Source organism: Protopterus annectens, chromosome 10.part0 (genome assembly GCF_019279795.1).
Source record: "Protopterus annectens isolate FY-2018-M chromosome 10.part0, PAN1.0, whole genome shotgun sequence".
Taxonomy (NCBI): Eukaryota; Metazoa; Chordata; order Ceratodontiformes; family Protopteridae; genus Protopterus; species Protopterus annectens.
The window spans coordinates 1,081,226,215-1,081,252,413 of NC_056744.1; positions in this window are offsets into that span (position 1 = coordinate 1,081,226,215).

Consider the following 26,199-nt stretch of genomic DNA (forward strand, 5'->3'; position numbering starts at 1 on the left):
TACTAACATTTAATAGTATTGTTTAATGAACTAATAGTAAGTTACATTAGTTTATTGAAACAATTTTATTGTATTTTAAAATGTATGTGACTTTAAGATGTGTATTGATGATGTCATTATTACCATTTGGTGGGGATTATTTAAATAATTTTTTGTGATTTAGGAATTTGTCTGAAGAATTTCATGTAATGTGGAATGAACGAAAGCGCTTACGATTAAATTCTTGGCAAAAATAGGTGCATTTTGTTTATTATCCATACATCTGGTCTTCATTTCTGGAGTTTATTCATTGCCGTTTATTATATATATATATATATATATATATATATATATATATATATATATGGATCTCTATCAGATGACAGAAATTTCATATGACTGAAACCCATTTGACTGAGACCATAAGACTGAAATTTCAAAATACTGAAAAATCACTTGACTGAAACCGAACAATGCTAAATTTCAACCTACTGAATTGTCTTTTTCCCCACAGTAGTGTGATCCTGGAGTTAGTATATATAGTTAGGGGGGTGTGGGGGGCATAGCCCCCACCTATTCTGGTTTTATATAATCCACTTTACAATTCAGTATGTTGAAATTTAGCACTGTACGATTTCAGTATTATGGGTTTCAGTCAAGTGATTTTTCAGTATTTTGAAATTTCACTCTTATGATCGCAGTCAAATGGGATTCAGTCAAATGAAATTTCTATCATCTGATAGGGATCCATATATATATATATATATATATATATATATATATAAATATGGGTCTACTACAGTAAACCGACAGCTCACAAGACTGACAATGAGATCACCGTACTGACAAAGCAAGTACCCAACAAGTTGAAATCCCGACACCGAAAACACTGGCATGCGAAACATGTGTGCTTGCATTTAAGCGTGACTGTGTAAATGTGCGATAGTGACAGACTTTAGGGTTAGGGTGCAGGTAAGGTAAGTGTGAGATAGTGATGGACTTTAGGGTTAGGATGCAGGTAAGGTAAGTGTGCAATAGTGACAGACCTTAGGGTTAGGGTTTGGGTTAAAGTTAGTGCATAGTTAGTTGTGTATGTAAGGTTTAGTGTAGGTTTATAATGTTTTTGGTATGCTTGTGTTGTGTGTGTTTTTTGGAACAGCAATTTTTTTTGTTTTGTTAACTGTCGGGATTGTGCTTTGTCAGGCATGTCAACTTTCATGCTTTTGCACTTATGTTCTTGTGGTGTCAGTGATCTCGTTGTCAGTCTATATATTTTCCCTTATGTGGTGTAGAGGTACATTGCTGTGATTGTAGTTCACGGGACCCTGGTTTCAAGACTTGGAAGTGATGACTTTTTTCATTAATGTTAAATGACCAGACTGCATGATATGTTTGTAAAAGCATTACAGATTCTTACAGTTCAAATGGTGTAGTGGTATGTTGATATGATTATAGTGCACAGCATCTTGGGTTTGAGACTTGGCAGGACTGATTATTCTTTTGCTGGGCAGAACAAGGGCTGATGGAGACAGAGTGATTAAGGCACTTTTAAGCAGTTGTAAGTGGGTTTGCACAGTTTTGAGTGGAGCTAAGTGATGTTAAGAGACGGTTAAGCCCTCTTAGCTTCACTTAGCACAGTTTACTTGCGCTTACACCCGAGCTAATTTTAATTAAAGAAATGAAAAAAGGGTGATAGGAAAGTGGTGAAATGGGGACAAGCAGGGGGTAAAACATTAGGAAAACAAGCTAAGGATTTGCAGGCTGGGTGGAGGAAGGGACCATAGTTCTACATTTCTTCTTCAGCAACAGCTGTGAATAATGTGTAGAATTTGGAATTTACAGCCTCACACCCCACAGGGAGGAGTGATGGCAACAGACATTTGTAGGATAATTTGTGGGACATGGATTAACTTTACTGTACAAGGGTGAAAAATGTAGAGCTATGTATGGGGCAATGATTTTTTTGCGGGACAGATGCCCTTTTTTTTTAGGTAAGAGTGGGATGTTGAGGAAGGGCTCTAGGTATGTTTGGGAAGGTAGGTTTGTAGGATAGGTAACATTTGCAGATAGACAAGCCACACAAGACAGCTGACAGGGCTGGTATATGATACACGAGGGGGTTAAACACCTTGGACAGGAAGAGTGGGTGGAAATCAGAGGCCCATGAGCCCCCAAATGGATACAGTGAGACTGAGGTCCCCACCCATGGGCAATCACCACTGCATCTTCACGGCCTCGAAGGCGGCTGTGCTGGGGGCTAGACAGGAGGGGTGGCCTGCCCCTCAAGGTGCACCAGGAAGCCTTCCATCTGGCACTTCTGCCCACCCAACTCAGAGTAGATGACGTTGCGCACCATACCCCGGAACTGTCAGTGGGTGATGGGTTCCTCTCTGCATTTCTACTAGAAACCAGAAATCAGAGGTGGTTCCACCAGAAGGTGATGCAGGACCAGCAGAGGAGGATGTTCTAGGTTGGGTCCCAGATGTGCTGGGGCCCAGTGTCATGGCCAAATGGAGTAGGACAGGCGGATCTGCCAGGATCTGCCTTCCTAAACGTGCTATGGCATTGTGGTTTTCCAAGATATTTTGGTTAGTCATGAACAACACATTTCAAACTTAGTTATAACAGCATACGTGGGTGTTCCCATTAACCCAAACCAACAGATTTGAAACAGTTGCATAGCAAACAGAACACATGCATGAATGGAGCAACAGTAAGCATTTTAACAGCATGCAAGTTACAATGACGGCAACAGGCCACCAATAATGGTATTTGAACAGGGTATGTTAATATGCAACCAATGAAATATATGAACAATAATAGAATACATGTCCCAACAATAAGTTTTGAGAACACATACCCATAGTATATGAATAATAATTATTGATGCAGATGATGGTGGGAGGAGAGAGTGAAAGATCCATTAACAACTATATCGGCTTCTATTTTCACAACAGTACTGCTCAATACTCTACAGGTCTGCCCTCACTTTACATCTACCTATGGCCCATAGCCTCTGTTGCACATACATACCTGTTAGACTGTAAACCTGCCTGGTATGGGGCAGACTGGGTGCACTGTGGCTACTTTACTGGAGGGGGCTTGTACATGTCAAGGTTACATACTTGACAAAGAAGGGGTACCCTGCAATGATGTTGTGTGAGTCTGCTGCTAGTATAGTTCACTTGGATTCCTGTCTGTGTCCAAAGTGACTGGCAGCAGTGACCACTAGCCGTGACAGCATGACACCTGAGAGACATGTATCAGGGAGAGGGCATGATGTATGTACCTATCCTGCTGTCATTTGCAGGCATATGGGGGTGGATAGTGGAACAGATGTACACGGTGAATTAGTATACCCTTCATACAGCTACTACACACATTACTTTACCTGTAAGACCTGTGGAGAGAATATCTAACACTTTTGAATGTTTCTACAACTCTTCAGGTGTATTAGTATACCCTTCGTACAGCTACTATACACATTTCTTTACCTGTAAGAGCTGTGGAGAAAATATCTGTTAACACTTTCTGAATGTTTCTACAACTATTCAGGTGTATTAGTATACCCTTCATACAGCTACTATACACATTTCTTTACCTGTAAGAGCTGTGGAGAAAATGTCTGTTAACACTTTCTGACTGTTCATACACATATTTTGGTGTATTAGTATACCCTTCATACAGCTACTATACACATTTCTTTACCCATGAGACCCGTGGAGAAAATATCTGTTAACACTTTCTGACTGTTTCTACAAATCTTCATTGTTTCTGTTGTGTATATTTGCACACATCTCAGTACCACTCCCTGGATTTGAACCATGTCTGGGTGTGTTAAAATGAACAATAATGCTATTTCCCATCACACTGAACTACTTGGGGAGCTGTTGTTTCTTGCTTGACTGATTTCTGATTAATAATCTCTGGGTTGGGCAGTCTGACCTTGTAATCCTGAAATTCATGTATGGCAGATAGTTATTGTACTGTCTATTATTCCTTTGAATTAATACAATCTGGAAAGCAAAGGTCAACATGACTGTAATGCACACTAGCTGTTTCTTAGAACAGACTCGGTTATTTCATGCTGTCAGTGCCATATTTGCTGTAAATAACCTGCACACATTCTACTTCTACAACAACATACCAGAGTAAACACAACAGTTTGTTGTATATTTTTATTACAGTGAAATTACACTTTTATTAATGGATATCCTGTGGATAAGTATTAGTGTGACAAACATGTTTTATTCATTAGACACATTACACAATCTACCTACTGGCAGTAAACAATGTACTCCTTCTACTTTATGGCACTATATATTGCAAAATAGATCTATACTCACAAGCCTGTCGGCGCATCCTTGTCAGTCTGTCTGCATGGGCCTTGATGTTCATAGCCCTCTCTGTTGCAGCTGTAGGGGTGACCAACAAACCTTATGCATACCTGTGTATCACATACTCAGGCTAGAATTTGGTACAGCTATATCTGGGATACTAGCAACCTGCCGGAGTATACTGGTCTCAAGCATCTTGGATCCATTGGGCCAAGAGCTCCCCCTTCCTATGCTTTAGGTCAGCATAATGATGCCATACCTGCTCACTAGTTTGGGGGATTCCAGTGACACTGGTGAGGTCACGTGCCAGATGGTCCCAGGCCTCTGCTTTGTACTGAAAGCCCTGGTACTGGCCCTGCAGCAGTCTGTCATCATGGTGTTCTACGAGGAGTCCAGCTATGGTCCTGGACTCCAGGATGCCCCAGTGCTGCACCCAAAAGTGCAATCCCTTTCCAAAGCTAGATGTGTTCCTGCAGAGATCAAACTAAACAGGTTATGGCTTCCCACCTGCATGGTTTAAATAAGGCCATATTCCCACCCTTTGCCATCATTGGACCATTTCAGAAATGCTGAGCACAGCTTAGCAACACGCAAACCTGCTAAGCTGGGTTGAACAGTGCTTAAAGGGGTAATTGCTGAGCATTGCTTACTAGTGCACAAATCTGTTTAGCTGAGGTGACTGCTGCTTATCATTCACAGCAATGCTTACACCGACTAAGCATAGCTGAGCACTGCTATCCATTGCTCACTTTTCATTTAAGAACAGTATCAGAATAATGACTTAATTAATCATTACTGACATATTAGTAAGTGTATATGATTTACTTTACATGACATCTGTCTGTGTGCTTTCATTACATTACCATGGGGTGTAACTATACTGTGAAGGACACTTGTGTATACATAGGTGATTTCACGTGTTATATGCACTCACACTTACATTTTAGACCAGCTACACTACCCTGGTTGACAAATATCAATTACTGCATAATTTAAAATTAAATCAATAATTTTAACACTACTTTCCCATGTAAAAATAAAGTGGCTGTTTTGGTACTTGAACCATAAATGCCTGCATGCAAAGCCAGGAATCTAATCACTACACTATCTTGGTGTGAGGATTTCAGCTGTATATTTTTGCTTATCTCCTATGGGATGTTTAAGCGATGCTGGGCAGAGGGCCATGCTCACACCCGCTCAGCTACACTTAAACATACTTTAGAATGGAAAAAAAATTCACAAACCCATTTTTTTACATGTATCTGTACTCCTTGTCAGTCACAGTACAGGTAATTGTAAAGGGACACATAGGGACAGATCTTAGTTGTTGCTCTTACAAACTTAGGAGGTGTGACTGTGGTTTTCTAGAAGATCACTGGTAAATCACTCAGGGATTAAGTCAGAACATACTGAAGACATTTGGGTTTCAGACTTCATACCCTTCAGGACATCTATGCTAATGCAACCCTTTTATTTTATCAGCTTTCCAGGTTTGTCAGTACAATATTTAAAAAGTGTCCTGATGTTTGTGTCTTTGTTCCCCCATTATTTATTGGTTTGTACAGCTTTCTTGCTCTAGGAGAGTGAGAAGTATGTGAGGCAGGCATCTGGGCATTCTGCAGAAATCTGTACAGTTGATGGCTAGCCAACAAGGTTCCCTGGCTTACGCCACCCAAGAAAGTTATTTTCCTGTGCTACTGCAGACATTTATGGTTCAAGTACCAAAACAGCCACTTTATTTTTACATAGGAAAGCAGTTTTAAAACTGATTTAATTTTAAATTATGTAGTAATTGATATTTGTCAACCAGGGTAGATGTCCACAGGTAAATGTCCCAGAGACTTCCCATACTCTGGAACAGGCTACCCATCTATGTCAAGCAAAGTTCTTCATTAGCACTCTTTAAGAAAAATCTTGATGAGTGGATGGGAAATAGGAAATACACCCTGGGGATCACTTCTGTGTCTCTGCTTGACAGTGGCACAGGAAAATAACTTTCTTGGGTGGCATAAGCCAGGGAACCTTGTTGGCTAGGCTTACGTAGGCCCTTGGACCGATAGCCTAGTACCTACCCATGAACCTATGAACCTATGAACCTATGGCCATATGGCACTTTCACATGGCAGACATTTGTGTTTCAGTCTTCATACCCTGCAGGAAGTTTGTGCTAATGCAAACCTTTTATTTTATCAGCTTTCCAGGTTTGTCACTGCAATATTTAAAGGGTCTATATCATAAGAACGAACACTTAAAATGTCGAACACCTCTTTGTCGACACGTATTAAGCAAATGCTCTTATAATCGAAAGCTGACAAAGTTGAAACCCACATACTCGAAATATTTTAGTTGTCCAACACCGATTCCCCCACTGCTACATTGAACATGAACTGCAAACAGTAAATTTCACTTCTAAGAAACACCCTCAATATACGCTATAATCCTTCCTATTTGTAAAGTAAATTAATTAACCACACCAATTGCCAAATGTAAAGCTCCACAATTACACTTGTCCAAAATGGCACTTTCCCAAAACACAAACTTGTTAGCACACATACACTAATTTGTCTGTAATTTTTGCAGGCGGGCAAGCCCTCCTGCACCCCACATGTGGGGGGCTGCTGCCTCCATACCCCCTGCTAATGATATATACCAACTCCGAGATCACACTAAAATTAAGGTAAACATGCATAATTCATAATGTACACATCTTTACGTCACTGCTACATTTGCATGTGTTGGCCAACTGTGACATTTCGAACTTAACGTTTTCTTCGATCTTTAGGGCTTTCACTTATAAGAGCATTCACTTAAAACATGTCGACAACGTGGTGTTCGACATTTTAAGCGTTTGTTCTTAAAATATAGACTCTATTTAAAGGGCTTCCCTATTGTTGTGCCTTTGTCCCCATATTATTTATGGCTTTGCACAGCTTTATTGCTCTAAGGGGTTGAGAAGTATGTGAGGCAGGTATCTGGGGATTCGGCAGAAAACTGTTCAGTTGATAGCTATGGCTGTACGGCACATTTACAATGCAGGGGTGTGTGTGACAGAACCTGTCACACACCCCTTGCATTGTTTCTTGCTCCCCTAGCTATTTCAGTGCCTGCAGACACTGAAATACTTATTTTATTTAATTTCAGTATCCACAGACACTGAAATACTTTAAAAAAAGTGCTGTATGGCACTTTCTGAGTGCAGGGGGCATGTTAGATGTGTGTGCACTGCTTAGACATGCTCCCAGTACTCAGTGTCCAAATAGCCATAACAGTAGTGCGCCTTCATGAATATGCAAGGCATGCTACTGCTACGGCTGCGCTTACATGAGTACAGTCCTCTCCATGTCAGAATAATGCTATTCTGACATGGAGTTTACTGAATCCCAGGGAAAGTCTATACTTTGATACTAAGAAGGACAAGGTGTATATTATCCAATTATACTTGCACAAGATTATAATATGAAGAACAGTGGCAACCACAAAGAGGAAAACATGTGAACACACCACCACCTCTCGTACCAAACACTGATAAAAACAGTTAAAACGTCCGTCGCTGTACTATAAAGGGCTGCCCTCCAAGTTGTAAACCATGAAGCTGTCACCAGGTCAAAAGCAAATGTAATTTCCAAAAAATAGATTTTCGAAACACTTTGGCAGGTCCAAATAATCTGTATTTATTAATCCACAAACCGACAAAAACCACAAGAATGACATACAATGGTGATTGAGCGCGCTTTCGTCTTCACTGTTTAGACTTCATCAGAATCACATAATCACAGAAAATTGAGTGCTTTAAATACCAAATCACAACAGAAAATCCATTGGTTAATTAGTTAATTACTACTCCAAGACCTCTTGAATCAATTAATACCTCCTTAACTGTTCACTTCATAAAAACAAACCATCTTACATAACAATGTTACACTTGATATGAACACCAAAATATGTGTACATGCATAAATACATAAATAATGATATGTATGTGTATATTATATATAATATGTATTAAAATCTTAAAAATCTTTGTACTTGCTAATAAATGTATGAATATATAAATATTAAATATTAAATTTTAAATATATAAATGTATAAATAGACATATAAATGTTAACTGGATATTAAATATCTTATATTTAATATCCAGTTAACATTTATATGTCTATTTATACATTTATATATTTAAAATTTAATATTTAATATTTATATATTCATACATTTATTAGCAAGTACAAAGATTTTTAAGATTTTAATACATATTATATATAATATACATATCATTATTTATGTATTTATGCATGTACACTTATTTTGGTGTTCATATCAAGTGTAACATTGTTATGTAAGATGGTTTGTTTTTATGAAGTGAACAGTTAAGGAGGTATTAATTGATTCAAGAGGTCTTGGAGTAGTAATTAACTAATTAACCAATGGATTTTCTGTTGTGATTTGGTATTTAAAGCACTCAATTTTCTGTGATTATGTGATTCTGATGAAGTCTAAACAGTGAAGACGAAAGCGCGCTCAATCACCGTTGTATGTCATTCTTGTGGTTTTTGTCGGTTTGTGGATTAATGAATACAGATTATTTGGACCTGCCAAAGTGTTTCGAAAATCAATTTTTTGGAAATTACATTTGCTTTTGATCTGGTGACAGCTTCATGGTTTACAACTTGGAGAGCAGCCCTTTATAGTACAGCGACGGACGTTTTAACTGTTTTTATCAGGAAAACATGTGAATACAAAAAAGAAGCATGGAACCACAATGTAGACATAGATGCCACAACTAGTGCAGGCTTAGGTTATACTATGCAGTATGTTTATGCACATAAGATGCAAATCTGACACAGATGCAACAAGTAAGGTATGCTTAAGACACACAGAGATAGAAGCACGTTTGTGGATAAGGATCATACTGCCAGCACAGGTGTTACAATGTAAGCAGGTTTAAAACAGGAGATTGCATTATACAGTGGTAGATCAAGGAATTTGCAGAAGTGAGCACAGTCTGGAAAGTAAGCTAATGGGTAGGCTCTAGAAAATAAGGTACTGGGGAGACTTTAGAAAGTAGGACACCAGTGAGGGTCATAACTTCCACTGACAAAACTTTAAAATACAGAACAAATATTAGGATTTTTATTTCTGATTTAATGTCAGACTGACATCAAAAGCACACTGAAACAGTGCCTTTGCAAACAAAGTATAAGGATATGAGTTGGCTCCAGAAAGACAGTCTGTTGTTAAATCTAACTCCTCATGCACTACCCATTCAAAAGGCCTGAATCTAATATGCGACATCAACAAAACTTACTGGAGAGACAAGTTTGTCTCCCAGAGGCTGCCCTGTCTCTGGAAAAGACTTCCCATATAAGTCAAACAGAGCACCTCACTGACCCTCTTCAAGCGCAACTTTGATGAGTGGATAGGAAACAACAAATTTGTCCCAGGGCTTCCACCTGCATCCCTTATTGACAGAGGCAACATGTGCTGACTGAGGTTTCTTTTTGGGGATAAACTCTTTGCTAGGCTTATAAGGGCCCTAGGCCCATTAGCCTAGTAACCTCCTATGAACCTATGAATAAATTCTAGGCAATTCTAATAAGGTACATGAGTAAAAAACATAAACAGAAATTTTTATTTACCCCTCACCCCAAAAAATATTAACTGCATCTCTTCCCCAACTTACAGGGCAGCACACTGCCTTTGTAAGTACATAGGCTTCAAGCCTCATTCTATGTACAGTGGGAAGAAATGTTGCCTTGCCTAGTAAAAATGTATGATTGCTTCTTACTTCTAATGTATCAAAAATGCCGTATGGACATATTCTGGATATTAGTTGAATTTCACTATCCTGTACAGAACATGTGCAAACTCAGATATAATGTAAAATGAGTATAATACAACTTAGCAGCCTCATACTTTCTAAAAGATATGTAGGCCTACTGACAAGATTATCAATACAGGGTTATATCTCTGAAACATTCTCATTTTTTTTTTCATTTTCTAGTAACAGCTTTTTAGACAAAAAAATCATAATATACTATAATTTAAGGTGCAGATATAGTAGTACAGCTATCCATAGATTTATGACTGTTAATTAATGCTATTCTCCCCAGCTAATAATATTTCAAATACCAGAAAACATCACTTTTAGAGGCAAATAAATAGTGGCTTTCGTTCTTGTGCAAGTATATATCATTTTATGAATTATATATTTGCCCCAAGTAAAAATAAGTAAAAATGTACATGCTTGCTGTAAATGAATCTAAAAACATGTACACTAGGCAGGTTGTTAAATTATAATAAAACACCTACTTAGGTTTATAGACTCATAGGTACTTACTAGGCAATTGATCTATGATAATCTTCAGAAGACTAGCCTTATATTCCCATGGTAGTTTTTAGTCCTTATATTTTGTGTATGAATAACCTAGTGACAAGCAGATCAAAAATATTTTGGGATGTTTACTTGTTGCCCTATCCACAAGGGACATGGCTGCTAAACCAGGGATGAATTTGTGTTTTTTCATCCATTAATCTAAATTATATTTCAATAGAATAAGAGAAGTTGTTTTATGTGGACTGGAAGACAGTTTCATAGAAGAGGTATTCTCTGTGATACATATATATCCCTCCAACATGTTCTATTTATGTTGCAAAAGAGACCGAGATCCTTTGAGAGGGTGTTTATGCTACCAGTGGACTTGCAAATGTGAAGTATATCTAACAGGACAGGGTCTATGTGGGAAGCAGAGGAAGAAATTTTTTTTGAAGGAGGGTCTAACACCCCCTCGTATCACCCAAACTCTTAGGAATCAAACATGGGTTGAGTCTTTACTGTGTTTCATGACAGTGTCTCTTTCACTGTGAAGAAGTCACAAATATAACAGCAGCAGTAATGCATTACAACTTCTTGCTGTCGTGAACATACAATGGGCACTTCAAAAAAAGGATAACTATATTTTGTACACTTCTAACATACATGTTATTAAGAAATTTAAAGATAAAATTGCCAAGGAAATATATTTCAAACTGCTGTTGTTAGGTACAGATGTAGTGAAAGCCCTGTTTTTGCCTCTGCACTCCTATCAGCAAAAGACAACCACCTTCTCTGTGCTTCTTTGAGGTTTGATCATGAAAAAATAAATTAAAGAAATAATGACCACATTAATTTATTTCAACGTTTCTCAGCACCTATGCAGCTCCCTGACAAACCATATCAGTAATTCAGTAGTGGCTATGTAATTACCCTGTGCTTTCTTACAGAGTCTGTCTGTACTCCACAATAACAAAATAGCTACCTTCTGTGTACCCCTATGTTGGTGGACTGTGAGAAAAGTGCAAAAATTGTGTCACAGTAATGAATTTCATCTTGATGCTACAGCCACATCAACCTCAACAGATTGTCATCATTAATAAAAAATTATTGGAATGTTGCTTGGGCAGTGTATACTGTTACCATTGCCCACAGACAATATAGGATTGATTCCCAGAAATCATTAAATATGCCTGTAATATGCAACAGGACAACTACATTCTTCCTTTCTGCTTGGGCAGTGATTCACACCAAGCCTGCAGACTTCTTGTGTTACTTTCTGGTTAGAGTCACAAAGTATGATTATCTTACCATTCACTCCTGTCTTTTCCCATTCATGTTGCTAACATCAGGATAGAAAACAAATATCTTTATTCAATTACATATGCACATCACTCCTTTTATGTTAAAACTTCAATAGGATTTCTGCTTCTTGTCATGACTCTCCAGTTGGCTGGCGTGATCATCGGTAGGATGGACTGTGGGAGGCCACCCTCACAGCTAAACTGATGTCTGAAAGTCAGAGCCTCAGAAGGAGTTGAAAGATCATGAACTGTACAACTATATAAACTGGTATTCTTGGGTAGCAGGGGTAAAAAGGGGGACATGCACCTCCATCAGGGCCTACATATGCCACAGGTAGACAAATGTCATAAACAAAGCAGGCTTAAAACATGCAGTACAGTATACTGATTCCACAACTAAAGCTTGCTTCAGTTCAGTGTATTAAAATAACTAATTTGATAAAAAATCATGCTCCTGGCACTGGTTCCTATCAGAAGAGGGAAAAAAATCCCTGGACCATCCTTGGGACTTTGCTGTTTTCTCCATTGTGGTGCAATCTCGGAGTTGGTATATTTAAGTTGGGGTTATTTTGTCTGTGCATTTCTTTTTTTTTGGATCAGCAATTTTTTTCCCTGGGAAAAAAAATCACTGTTCCATGCATTCGACATTGTGACGTTTCGGGTTTTACAGTTTGACAGAAGAGCGTTCGCTGTTTTCAGCGTTCGGTCTTCTGATATAGACCCACTGGCACAGATATTACTATTTAAGTAGTTTTAAAAATATAATGTAATATACAAATGCCACAACTACAGCAGCATTAAAACACACAGTACAGTATACTAATTCTTCAACTAAACCAGACCTAAAATGCATAGTTCAGTAAAGTGTACTAATGCAGATAAAAACAGCATACACACTCAGAAAAAGTATAGGGAAATGGAATAACGCAACCAAAACTATAACATTTAGTGTTAACTGTGTTAAGGGCAATAAAACCTAGTTAAATATAATGCAGTGTTAATTAGGATTTCTCCAGAGGCTGTCCCAGTGAAACATGCTCCCACATGTATTATTTGCTGCTTTTAGACAAAAGATTAAGCAAGACATAAAAAATTGTGTTTCCTGGTGTACTTGTCAAGCAAGTTGAACCAACAGAATGAGTTAGCAGCATGGTGACTATGATAAAGCCAGAGAAGAAAGAAATGTGTTGATCTTCATGACTTAGATAGATGAAAAGGGAGTACTACCCACTACAGTCTATTAAGGAGATACGTTCAGCTATCTTATTGCTAAGTATTTAAAGTTTTGGATGCAAATCAAGGCTTTTGGCAAATTATGCAAGATAAAACTACACTGAAGAAGTGTACTCTTTTTTTATAGATGCAGATTTCTAAGGTTTCTATTTTGCTTAACCTCAGCATCAGACGTATTTCAAAGAGTAGTTGCTGAAATAATTGAAGATTAAGATAATGCTTTGAACAGCCTAGAAGAATTGCTTGTTTGGGGTGCTACCAAGTAGGAACATATCAGATTTATTAAACAACTGGACAGATGAGCCAAAAAGTTCTGAAGCTTTACAAGACCAAATGCCAGATTTATGTATTGCATCAGAAATATAAGGGTCATATTTTAACCCCTGAGAGTCTCAGACCAGATGCTGAGAAAATTAATGCTATTGTCAAAATGAAGAAATTGCAAGACACATTTGTCTTCATGCAATTTCTTGGAATGAGTAATATCTTTTGAAGTTTTTTTTGAATCTATTAAATGTGGCCATGTTTCTTACAAAGCTACTTGAGCATGATGTCACTTGGTGTTAGTCTTCAGGCCAACACAAGAGCCTCTAACTTAAAAAAGCTTATCCAACAAGTTACAATCTTAAGGTTTTATGATGTCTCTCATCATGCAAGAAAAAGAGCAATGCTGTTTCAAGAAGGCAAAATATAAGCATATGGGGCAGGAGCATTGATTGAAATACAGACATGATACACACAGATAAAAAGGAAATGTTAGCAGTTGTATAAGAATGTTGAAAGGGTTTACATATGAGCCATCAACAGTCTTTTTAAAGCTCACCATTTATTGAAAATTAAATCCTAAAAATGGTGAGCCAAGCAACACAAAAACTTTTTGGTGCAAGGAGTGAGCCAGTCTGCACCTCTGATGTGAGGGGTCACTCTCCAACACCCTAAATTATATATACCCACTCCAAAGTTGCACCACTGCGAGGAAGAGGGGAAAACTCCCCAAAAAGTACACCACTGACACATACAGTGCAATACATTGTGATGAAACCCACCATAACAATAAATTCTTGCACTTTAGCTTCACCATGACCAGAGCGGCAGTCACCTACAACTATGAAGCAGAAAGAAGACTTGGTTGAACATGATCCAAAATAATAGATTGATTGTCTCTCAAAAACCTGTGACTATGGATAAGCTGAATGAGCTAAAAACATGTTTGAAAGAGGGCACAAAGATGACACAGCTAAAAGATGTAATTGTGAATGGATAACCAGAAAAAAAATCATAATTGTGCCAGAGTCTTTGAGCTTACTTACCATACCATGATGAGCTGCTGTATTCACATACTATTGTTTAAGACTGACAAGGTCATAACACCTAATCAAATGAGAGGAAGTGCTGTATAAAACCCATGACGCTGACATAGGCAACACAAAATGCAAGGAAAGGGTAAAAGATGTTTTATTTTGCACAAAGATGTCAAAATAAATAGAATCATTAATATAATGCTATGAGTTTTTTGCCATGGTTCAAAATCAAAACAGAAAAGAAGAGATGACATTTTAGGATTACCAATGCATGCAGTCAGAACAGGTCTTTTTTGTCAATACAGGTATTAACATTAAAAAGGTGTGTGAATTGCTGCTTAAAAAGCTCAGAAGCTATTCTTCTTTAAGAAATTTCAAGCAAACAGGTGTAGTTTTTCTGGTCATGACATACTGGAAGAAAAGATTTCAGATAATGGTTAAGAATTTACCAGCACTTTTCTAAAGACTGGAAGTTCAAACATGTCACATCAAGTCCCCACCATTTACAAAATAATGCATAAACTGAAATAATGTATTATTTATTTAAATATTAAATTTAAAAGCTCTCCCACCTTACTGAAACCTTCCGAAGAACACAACAATAATAATAATAATAATAATAATAATAATAATAATAATAATCATTCAGAGCAACATTAAAAAAAAACAAAAAATGACAGGCCCTACAGAACTAATTCCAATACCTTACTAAATAACAAATGTAAGGCATCTTTCTGGCATAAAAAAATAACTTGTATCCTGCATCAGTCTTGTAGTTATAATGAACTTTCATCCAATTAAATATACTAAACAACTTAATTATAAATGTTAAAAACTCCATATCAATCAACACAATGAAACAATATCACATGGATCTTGGAAATGCTGAAAACTTCACTTTTCAAACATCTCTTTTCTACTTTTCTAAACAGGGTTGAAAAGAACTAGAATAATTTAACTGAAAACCTTTTGTCTATTTCATCTTAATTTGCTATTTCATTTCAAAATACAACAAACTATAGTTGTAATTGCCACCCTACTTTTCATTAAATCTTGCAGAATGAATTTAAAATTAGTTTAAGATCAACTTCATCAGTGCGTTAATAAGAGTATTTCAAAAATGTTTAATTTTTATTACATACATGAGGCCTTTTATAAGGATTTGCAACTTATGCTGTATTTTGTCTGTACAAATTTTAAAACATCTACAAAATTAGACATAAATTATGCCTGTTGAATTAGTCCGCATTAGTGATACTTAAAACTGCACGCCAGTCTTAAGATTTGAGAAATGTACATCTTCCCAAATAAATTGACAACAGTCACATTTTATAAACATTTATAAAGATCATACACCTCATCTACAGATGTACAAAGGTTGCTAAATTGCAAAAATCACTTCAGCTTTTGGGCACATTTATAATTAAAGCAAATAAATTTTTGAGCTTCATCAACAATTCACCTAATATGAGAAGACAAAATTCCTATTAAAGCTAGTAACCCCTTCATCTTCTTTTATAGATGTTATTAAGAGCAGAGATCAACAGTCCTTACTCTTTGATATTACTTACAAGATGTGATGTCATTCCCCATTCATCTTTCCTGAACCTGCCACCACTGTTTGTTGATGTGTAACAAAGGGCAAAGGTCACCAGCCCTTACTTCATTTTTGACTTGTTCCAATTCTTTATTAATTACATTTTCAAGATATCCTCTCTGTAAAAAAATAAGCATATTGAAGCACATGAGAGTATTTTACTTATCACAGCATACTAGAATTTATTTCATATACTGGTCTAAATTTTACTTGCACAAAGTTTCATAACTTTTGTAAAGACAAGAATTTCAAACATTTCCCATCAAGTCTTCACTATCAACAAAGCAATATACAAGCTGAGAGAACTTATTATTTAAATTTGTTTTCCACAAGAGAACACTGATACAACTGGAACATTTTTGTCACAGTCCAATGAATAAGAAACACTTGAATAGTTCAGAAGCATAAAGGTAATATGATCCATACAAAGAAGAGAAAATTATTTAACATTTGTACTTTGAACAAAAACTTTATAATATAATAAGTCATACAAAAAGTAAGAAATATGTTTTTGAAGGCGTTTCACCAAACAGTGTAGCCGCTTAGTACAATTACAGAGTCAAAGAATAAATCTTAGTAGAAATTCATTGTTAAGGGACTGTGTTTCTATGGGTGTATGTAAGATGATTGCCACAAAATACTGCAGCACTGATCATTAATAAAAACAGACTGGCATACACATTGCTGATAGTGAAATATGCATGCTTCAGCTAATACAGAGATAGCATAAAACTAGAAAAATATCATGAAGGAGGTGTCTGTGGAAAAAATATTACTCAGCTGTGCTATTTTAATGTATTTTAAAGAACTGGCATATTGTATGTGGGGGTTGGGAAAACAGTGATCAGGTAATATTTGAGGGATGGAAGCAGGTACACTTTTCATCTTTTAAAATAGATGTTTTAATTGCAATATAAATTCAGTGTGTAAATATTTGTTTATGGAGGTAAGAGATTAATAAAGTTTAGAGGCAATAAAAGCAAATCTATATATGATACATAGTTTTGTGTATGGTGAATGTAGTGACAGTCCAGATGGATGACTGAAGTTGAGAGTCTGAGGATCTAGGTAGTGGGTGTACAGCTAGGAAGGGGAAGACCCAGTTTTGCTTCAAAATAAGGGTGCCTAGTAGTAGATGAGATCTGTTTTATGGGTAGCCATTTTTCTTTGAGTAGAGTACGGCAGCAGCCTTTTCTTTTAGATAATAGAGTAATAAACCTGAAAATTCATTGCTAATTTCTTTTTGGGCTTAGTTTTTTTTCTTTTGATGTTGTGGCAGTGATTTATAGGGCTCGTTCTAGTTGTGCCTGAAGGACTTTTGCAACTGTTCATCGTCTTTCTAGTGGAAGAAACTGGGACATCTTGTTTTAACCAGATGAGCAGTCTGTTAATTTTGACCATTGTTATATTAATGTGATGCTAAAAGTCTACTTGCTGATCAGTCCATACACAATGGCTTAAGTCTCTAGTTTCTTATGATTACTACACAGGATGTGTTAGTCAGTGGGTATCACTGATGCAAGCTATTGGTGGCTCTTGAATATCATAGCTTTTGAGGTTTATTTGTATGGTTAAAAGCAGGTCCATTTTCTGTAACCATTTGGAAAGTAGGTGAAGTTCCTTTTCTAAGTCTTTTTTAATTATGGTATGGCTTGGACAGAGTTTTTAAATAACCATAGTATCTGTGTATAGGATGAATGGCTATTAGTTACATTTAGTAGGAAGTCTGCTAATGAAGACAGATAAGAGAAGTGGGGATAGTTTGGATCCTTGGTGCATACCTTCTAAGAGAAAAAAATGGTTGGCAGGGTTTGTAGTTAACTATACAAAAAAGGTTCCGTTACTTATAAAATATTTGACTCAATCAATGGGTTTTGTGCTAATTTCTAAGTCAACAAGGGATTGAAGTCATAGAGTATGGTCAACTATATTGAAGGCTTATGTAAGGTTAATGAAAAATGGACCTGCCAAACTGCCTTTGTCAGCATTTGGACTCCATTTGCAGAAACTCATAGTACCTCTTCTGAACATCATACACTTGAGCACAATCCCATTTAAAAAATTCCACCATTCACTAATAAACACTACTATTATTATAAAATGAAAACAAAGCAATGTACACCAAAGCAACACTTCCACTGTTAGAAGAACCAGACCGTTGGAGAAACGTTGAAATGGAAAAGACTTTATTGCTCTTGTCTTGTATAAGGCATTAAAAACTTCGCTATTCAGCGAAAATCATTCATTTGTACCAAAAAACAGTTGAAATCAAGCGCTTTCGCTTGGTCTCAATACCAAGCTTTATCGAGATAAAATGTGTGCTGAATAGAGCTGTTAATATAGGGCTCATTTACCACCATGTGACAACAGGTAATAATTAGGCTTTAAAGCTATACATTCATTAGTTTACCTACCTACACTTCATTTAAAACATTACACCATTACTATGTATTACATTAATATTCATATAAATAAAATATGAAAAAATAGAACAAAATTTATTTAATATTAACCTTATTAAAATATTAAAATATTTGATCCATATTCTTGTGTCCTATAATAAAATTCAGTTCACTTTGTATTTTTTACCCTAATACCTGGTTATATACTATAAGTATCTACTTCAACTAATATATACATAAATATATGAATATATAAAAAATGTATATAAAAAATGTATATATAAATACATATTTCAATATATAAATAAATAGACAAATATTTTAAAAAATATTCTCAAAAATATATTTTATAAATATTCTTTAAAATATTTTTTAAAAACATTTTTTAAAAACTGTCCCTGAAATACTTGTTTAAAAAAACAATGTGTTATTGCAAAAAATAATAACGTATTGTCATATGTTATATCACATTAATGTATCAAAACAAATAGCATACTGGTAACAAAATCAGATGACTGACAATCTCTAAACACAATACATCTGCCTACTTATATAGTCATAGTCTGGCCATTCTTAATTTAAGAACACTTTTTATGTTTATATTATCATTCAAGCCTGGACTAGTAGCAGCATCTAATTTAAGCTGCCACAAAAGTTCCTTATATTCTAAACGTGCTTCCCAATCACCCCCTCTACCATCCATTTGTACTTGTTCTAACACAATAAAGTTTATACTCATTTCTGGGCATGAGGTAGAATGTTTATAAAAAGCATTGGTTTCTTTTTTTCGAGAAACCTCATACAAATGCTCGTAAATTCTCTTTCTTAATGATCTCTCTGTTTTACCAACATAAAAACTAAAACACTTTGTGCAATAACCCAGATATACTATTCCATGCGTTCCACAATTCGCATAAATGTTGGCCTTGAAATAAAAATTCCTTGAAGGGATATATAAAGAGCCTCTATTTGAAATAGATGTGCACTGCTTGCACATTCCACATTTGTAGGTGCCTTTTTTCAAATTTTTACTATTGCTAGTTTCCCTTGGGGTTGAAACTTCTCAAATAATTCTTTAATATTGGTGTCCCTACGTCTAGTAAATCTAGGATACCTTGAAATATGTTTTTTCAGTTCGTCATGTCCTGTTAAAACCGGCCACAACTTAGTAATTACCTCTTCAATTTGTTGAGAATTGTTTGAAAAGGTATGTATATAGTTGTTAGAAGAACCAGTATTATTAACTTGACTGGGTTTTGGTTCCTGAATCTGTCCCAAACCTAATAAAGGGGGATACTTATTCTCTCTATGGTCCAAAACTTCTTTACTCATCTCATCTATCAATCCTTCAGGATAACCTCTTTCTAAAAACATACTTTTTAATATTGTCAACTCTGCCATAAAATATTCTAAAGTACTGGACATTCTTGATGCCCTAATCATTTGCCCTTTAATACCTTTTTTCTGATAATAAGGATGGCCACTTGTGAAATGTAGGTATGTGTTAGAAAAAGTGGGTTTTCTGTACAATTTGGAAGTGAACCTATTGTTCACACAATCTTTAAAAACTGTCACATCCAAATAATTCATTTTCTCATTACTACTAACATATGTAAAAGACAAAAAATAAGTCGTTGAATTGATGCATTCAAAAAATTCCAAAAATTGTTCCTCAGTACCACTCCACAAAATACTTATGTCGTCTAGAAACCTGGTATAATGTTTTATGTACTCCTTCCATTGAGTGGAAAAAATGAAGTCCTGCTCCCATCTGTGTAAAACTATGTTTGCATACATGGAGGTGCATGGTGCACCCATTGCCACCCCCTTTTTTTGTTTGTATATCTCTCCATTGAAAAACATGAAATAATTTTTCAATATAATTTCCATGAATTCAACAAGTAAATTAATGGTGTTAGCTGACAAACCTGATTCTCTAACTAATGTTTCATTGAACCAATTCAAACCCTGTTCATGTGGAATACTCGGAAACAAATCCACGACATCAGTAGTTATCAGTATTAAATCTACTTGAAAAAAATCTTCCTGTATACCTCTTAAAAAGTCCCAGGAATCCTTACATATGTATTTCAATGCTGTGGCGAAATTCTTGAGCCTATAGTCAACAAACTTACCTATAGGTTCTAAAATACCTCCTTTACCTGACACTATAGGCCTGAATTTTAATGGTTCAAGACCTTTATGTGTCTTAGGGATTCCGAAAATTATTGGCATCTTAGGTTTGTTCACATTCAAGTAATTATATACTTCCTCATTGATGAAACCTTGTAATAAGTTGTCCATCAGAGTATAATTGATTTTAGAATAAGCTAAATTCACTTCATTTTTGGAAAACAGTTCATATTTTTCAGAGTCTTGTAACATATTAGAGGTATGCATTTCATAGTCCTGCATATACATCAAAACCAGCCCTCCTCCTTTGTCTGGCTTCATAGTTCTACATTTTTCTTTCCTCAGAAGCTGTATTAATGCCATCTCTTCTGATTTCATATTGGAAGGTGTTCTATCTGTTTTTTTAGAAATGATCTTTCTTATTTCCTTACTAACCATTTCCTCAAACACTTTTAAAGATGGGTGGGTTGGGGGGTTGAAAGTACTGGATCTAGTTAATGTAGTTTTTGTGTAGGTCTGTCCATTAAAATTCAGAGTTAAGTTTAGCTGCCTTATAAATAGCTTCAAATCTATTATTGTATGGTTAAAAGCAGGTCCATTTTCTGTAACCATTTGGAAAGTAGGTGAAGTTCCTTTTCTAAGTCTTTTTTAATTATGGTATGGCTTGGACAGAGTTTTTAAATAACCATAGTATCTGTGTATAGGATGAATGGCTATTAGTTACATTTAGTAGGAAGTCTGCTAATGAAGACAGATAAGAGAAGTGGGGATAGTTTGGATCCTTGGTGCATACCTTCTAAGAGAAAAAAATGGTTGGCAGGGTTTGTAGGTAACTATACAATAAAGGTTCCGTTACTTATAAAATATTTGACTCAATCAATGGGTTTTGTGCTAATTTCTAAGTCAACAAGGGATTGAAGTCATAGAGTATGGTCAACTATATTGAAGGCTTATGTAAGGTTAATGAAAAATGGACCTGCCAAACTGCCTTTGTCAGCATTCAGACTCCATTTGCAGAAATTCATAGTACCTCTTCTGAACATCATACACTTGAGCACAATCCCATTTAAAAAATCCCACCATTCACTAATAAACACTATTATTATTATACTATATCAGCACTATTGAACTCCTCTTCCTCAAAACCACAATCTATGGGGAATGACTGTGGGAAGAATAACTCAGGGATTCCTCATCAGAATCTACATCCACATCAGAGAAATCTTGCACACTAGGCCTCTTAAGAGGTGTAGAAGACCAAGGAGGAGCCAGAACACAAACTCCCTGAGGAGGCTTCAGAGACATAAGTGCATTAAACAAGCCTTGAGTGAAGTGTTGCCAATCACTGTGAGGATATTTAGGAGCAGGAGAAATATGCTTGTTTTTTTTTTTTTTGCTTCTTTTTTTAAGGGGGCACAAGCCTTATAGATTTTAGGAGACTCTGACCCCTGACAATATTCAGTTAGTGTGGTCGGCATCTCTTCCCTCACCACAATCTGAGGAACACCCCTAGACCCTTCAGTAATTACCAGTTGTGGTTCCCCTTGTACATCTGAAGTGGATGTCTGCAAGGCCTACATGGATGTGCATGAAGCCACCTCCTCTGCCAACCTTCAAAGTAGTCACAGTAGAGGAATCTGACAGAAAAACTGGGTGGTCTTCTGGGCTTTCACTAGCTTTCACTAGCCTTATAAGAGAAATGTGTGGTGGAGGCAGCACAGCAGAAGAATCAGACTGAGCTTTCTTGGTTTTTTGCTTCACAGACAGGTGACCCTGAGGCTAGGAAGATCCTCCCATGGAGTCTCTAGCTAACAGCTTAAGACATTGGTTTTCTAGATACTAAATAGCTAAGGAGGAGAGTCGACTATGCAATATCTTAGGGACAAAGGCCTGGGAAATAGTGTAAGATGTATGGTTGTGGGAAGCACCTAAGCAAAATAAACAATGCTCGTGTGACTATCTTTATAGGGAATTTGTCTCCCTCATTGGCATTTCCCCTTTCTGGATGACATGAAACCAACAACCAAAAACAAAAAAGAGATAAGATACCATAACCCCCAATGAAGCACTTATTTGAAAGCAGCTTGGTAACAAACAGACGAATAACTGTTCCAACCGACAATCGAAGATGGCATTTGGACTGACAACAAAGAAGTTCGAGGATGGTACTTCTGGACATCACCTGTATGCCCTATGCAGTGCTTGGGAAGTATACGTGTGATGTACGGCATACCCATTACAACCTAAAGGCTTTGATATACTGTCCAGACATCAGGCTGCCCTAGGCAGGGGATTCCTATTGTAAAGAGTACTGCAACAGTGATATGGAAGGATATTTTATGCTACCAAAAAAAATATATACAATTAAAACAACAGGAAAACACCAGAAATAAACAACAAAAATAAATGCAGAAAAAGCCCATAAACGACAATTCACTATTTCAAAAATGTGAGGGGAATTGACATGATCCATTAAAACGTAATGGCAAAAATAGACTAGGTAAAGATAGTGTATGAAAACGGATGAAAAACATAAATGGCTAAGCTTAGAGTTACTCATAACAAACCATGAGTCAAGCAGTAGTTCAAATAGCATAATCCTAATAACACAAGTCAGCAATACTCTTATTGGTTAAGATACTCATAACATCCATTGGAAATGTACTCATAGTCTGGCACCTATGTCTCTGTCAGGCACAGACAGCCTGTAAATGCTTGAGCACCCATGCCTAAACCTACATATACCCCTTAAAATAACCCTATAGTATAAAAACTTGTCAAATTCATTTGGGAAGCATAGCTATGCTTAAAGAACCCCCCCCCCCCGGGTCATTAGCCTAGTAATCAGCTATAAACTCATGCTTGTAGGTTGGGACTGTCTATCCAGATTTAATGATTCATTCACAGGTACAGAATTGATGCAGGTGTTATTTCACCATTTTTATGAATGACACTAAATCACTGGTTCTTCTAGTATTATCTGGTGGCCTGGTCCGAAAAGGCATTTTCAGTGATCGCGACAGTAAAGGGGGTTGTATACAATGTGATAGTCATATAATCAATAAGAAACTAGAGGCTATACTCTGTATTTGCAACTTTTTTCTTAAGATTCCAGCAGTTACTATTGCAAATCAATTTAAAAGCAGGTTTGCTAAACAGAAAGGTTGCTCTTTCTGGTACTGGGAGAATTTTTTTAGCACAGTGCAATGATCTTAGTATTTTAACCCTACCTTTTAAAGAATAGAGGAGTTCTGTACTGATAAGAATAGAAAGATTAGCAGTATATATAAAGCCTGGGTAATAAAACATTAAGGGGTATAGAGTATCTAACATCAGAAGTAAGGACATGAGGCATTGTGTAAACTACTTTTCGCTGAGTCAGCACACACTGGACTTGTCTGTCAATATGAGGGTAAAAGGTAAGGCTCTGTTCTAGAATAATGACGGTATTTTTGTTGCACAATAACAATAACAACCAGTTGTAGTCCAGTAAGGTCTGATAGAGTGGTAAAGTCTAGCCATTCTTTGAGGAGTGCTAAATGACACAACAGTGGTTTAATTGGTGTTATGTGTAATCTGATTGTTATGCATCCAGATCCACAAAAAGAGCTAGATCATTCTGTACAATTACTAATTTCAGAAGACTTACCTGCTGCAGAGAAAACAGTAGCATCAGCATAAAGTAGACAATGTAAATTAGGGAAATGCCCATGGTAGGTCATTAATAAAAAGAGAATAACAGAGGACCTGAAACAGACACTTTAGGGACAGATGAGGTAAGAACACTTGGTGGAGATTGTAAGCTGTTAGTGGCAACTTCAAAGATCTGTTTGTAAGATTGTCAGAAAATCAGGTGCAGACTTCCATAAAACAGACAGCATCTTGTAGATTATAAATTAGTAAAGCATGATTATCTGACTCAAAAGATTTACAAAAAATGGCACCAGTCAATAGATCTTTATCCATATTATTGCAGACATAATTTGTGACAAGTTATAAAGCTGCAATATTTAGGTCTTAAACAATGCTAATTTGCAAGATAACATAATATTTCTGCATATAATCAAGAATCTGAGAGTAATTTAGTTTACCAAGAATTTTACCAATTGGGTCTAATTTGGTAGTAGATCTGCAGTCATTAGTAAAGGAGGGAGAAGGATTTTGAGGAAGGTTAGGGATAGTTGCATACATAAATTTAGATGGAACTACTTTTGAGGTGAGTGAAACACTGAAATGTTTGCTAAAGGGTTAAAAAGAATAACACTGAGTTTATAGATAAATGGTTCAATACAGTGATTGTTTAGGTTATAGGAAGGTTCCATTTTAACTTGAACTTTCATAACCTATTTTTTGTAATATACTTAAGTAGAAGGGTAGAGCTCTAGTACCTGGCATAGAGGTTTTTGAGGGGATGGTGGTATAATATTAATAAAATGTACATTTGTAGGAGGAGGTGGGTAAATTATATCATGTCTAATATCAAGTAGTTTGAGGAGTGATAGAAATGCTGCAGTCATATCTGGGAAATATTTTAGGAGAGGCTAAATCTCTAACCTTTTTCCAAAATCTGTTGGATTGGTTAAGAAGCGTCTCCTGAACCTTCCTGCAGTATTATAGCTGGTGTTATTGATAGTGTAATGAGCTTCTTAATTTTGTTAATGGCAACTCTTCTGCTTAGCAGCATTTAAGAAGTCTACTTTCCACAGTTTTCAAGCTTTATAATGAACACTAATGGATACCAAGATGCAGCTTTACTTTCAGTCTTTTAATTGACAGAGGGAAGAGTTTTTTGAATGGTGACCAAAATGTTTTGAAAAATACTGACAGCTGTAGTAGGGTCGATGGAACTATAATTAGTGACCAGTCAGTCTTCTGTATTGAGTACATCTTCAAATGATTCAGTTACATTCCTCATATTAAGGTATGATTGTTGGACACACTGGGTTTTGAAAGATCAGTGGATAAAAGGGGATAGTGGTCTCTTGGAGCAATGGGGTTAATACTGGGGGATTTATTATATCCAAGAATGTTGGTGTGCGGTAAGTCCATGGTAGAATTATTTAGGCTATTATTTTGCTGCCAAGTTCATGCTTGAATCATTTATGGGAACTAGAAGGTATGAATGAAGAATTTTCTTAAATTCTGTTTGTAAATAACTACCTCAGTTCAAATTAAAATCTCCTAGCATAATCACATGGGTTGAATCTGAACTGATATAAATGCATGAGGTCAAGATATTAGTCTTATTACCTAGGACTGTTTGATTAGAATCCATTTAATATTTTTGTTGGTTCTCACCTAGTTAGCTTCACGGGAGGGCTTGTCACCTGGCAGTGCAAATTTTTGGCTCTAGATGATTATCACTGCTGAAGTGGCACCCTGACCCCATGTGCAAAAATGGGAAAAAGAGGTTGTGGGTGGAATGGATGGATCTGGCTACAGTTTGGGTTAATGATAAGTTAATTTGTTTACTAAAATGGATGTACCACCACCTTGTTGATCCCCTGTTGTGTTTGTGAGATAGTTGTTGAAACCCAGAAACCATCTTTTAGATGTGTTTTGGTAACTGCAAAAAAACTCTGAAGAGAACCTATACCTGCCAA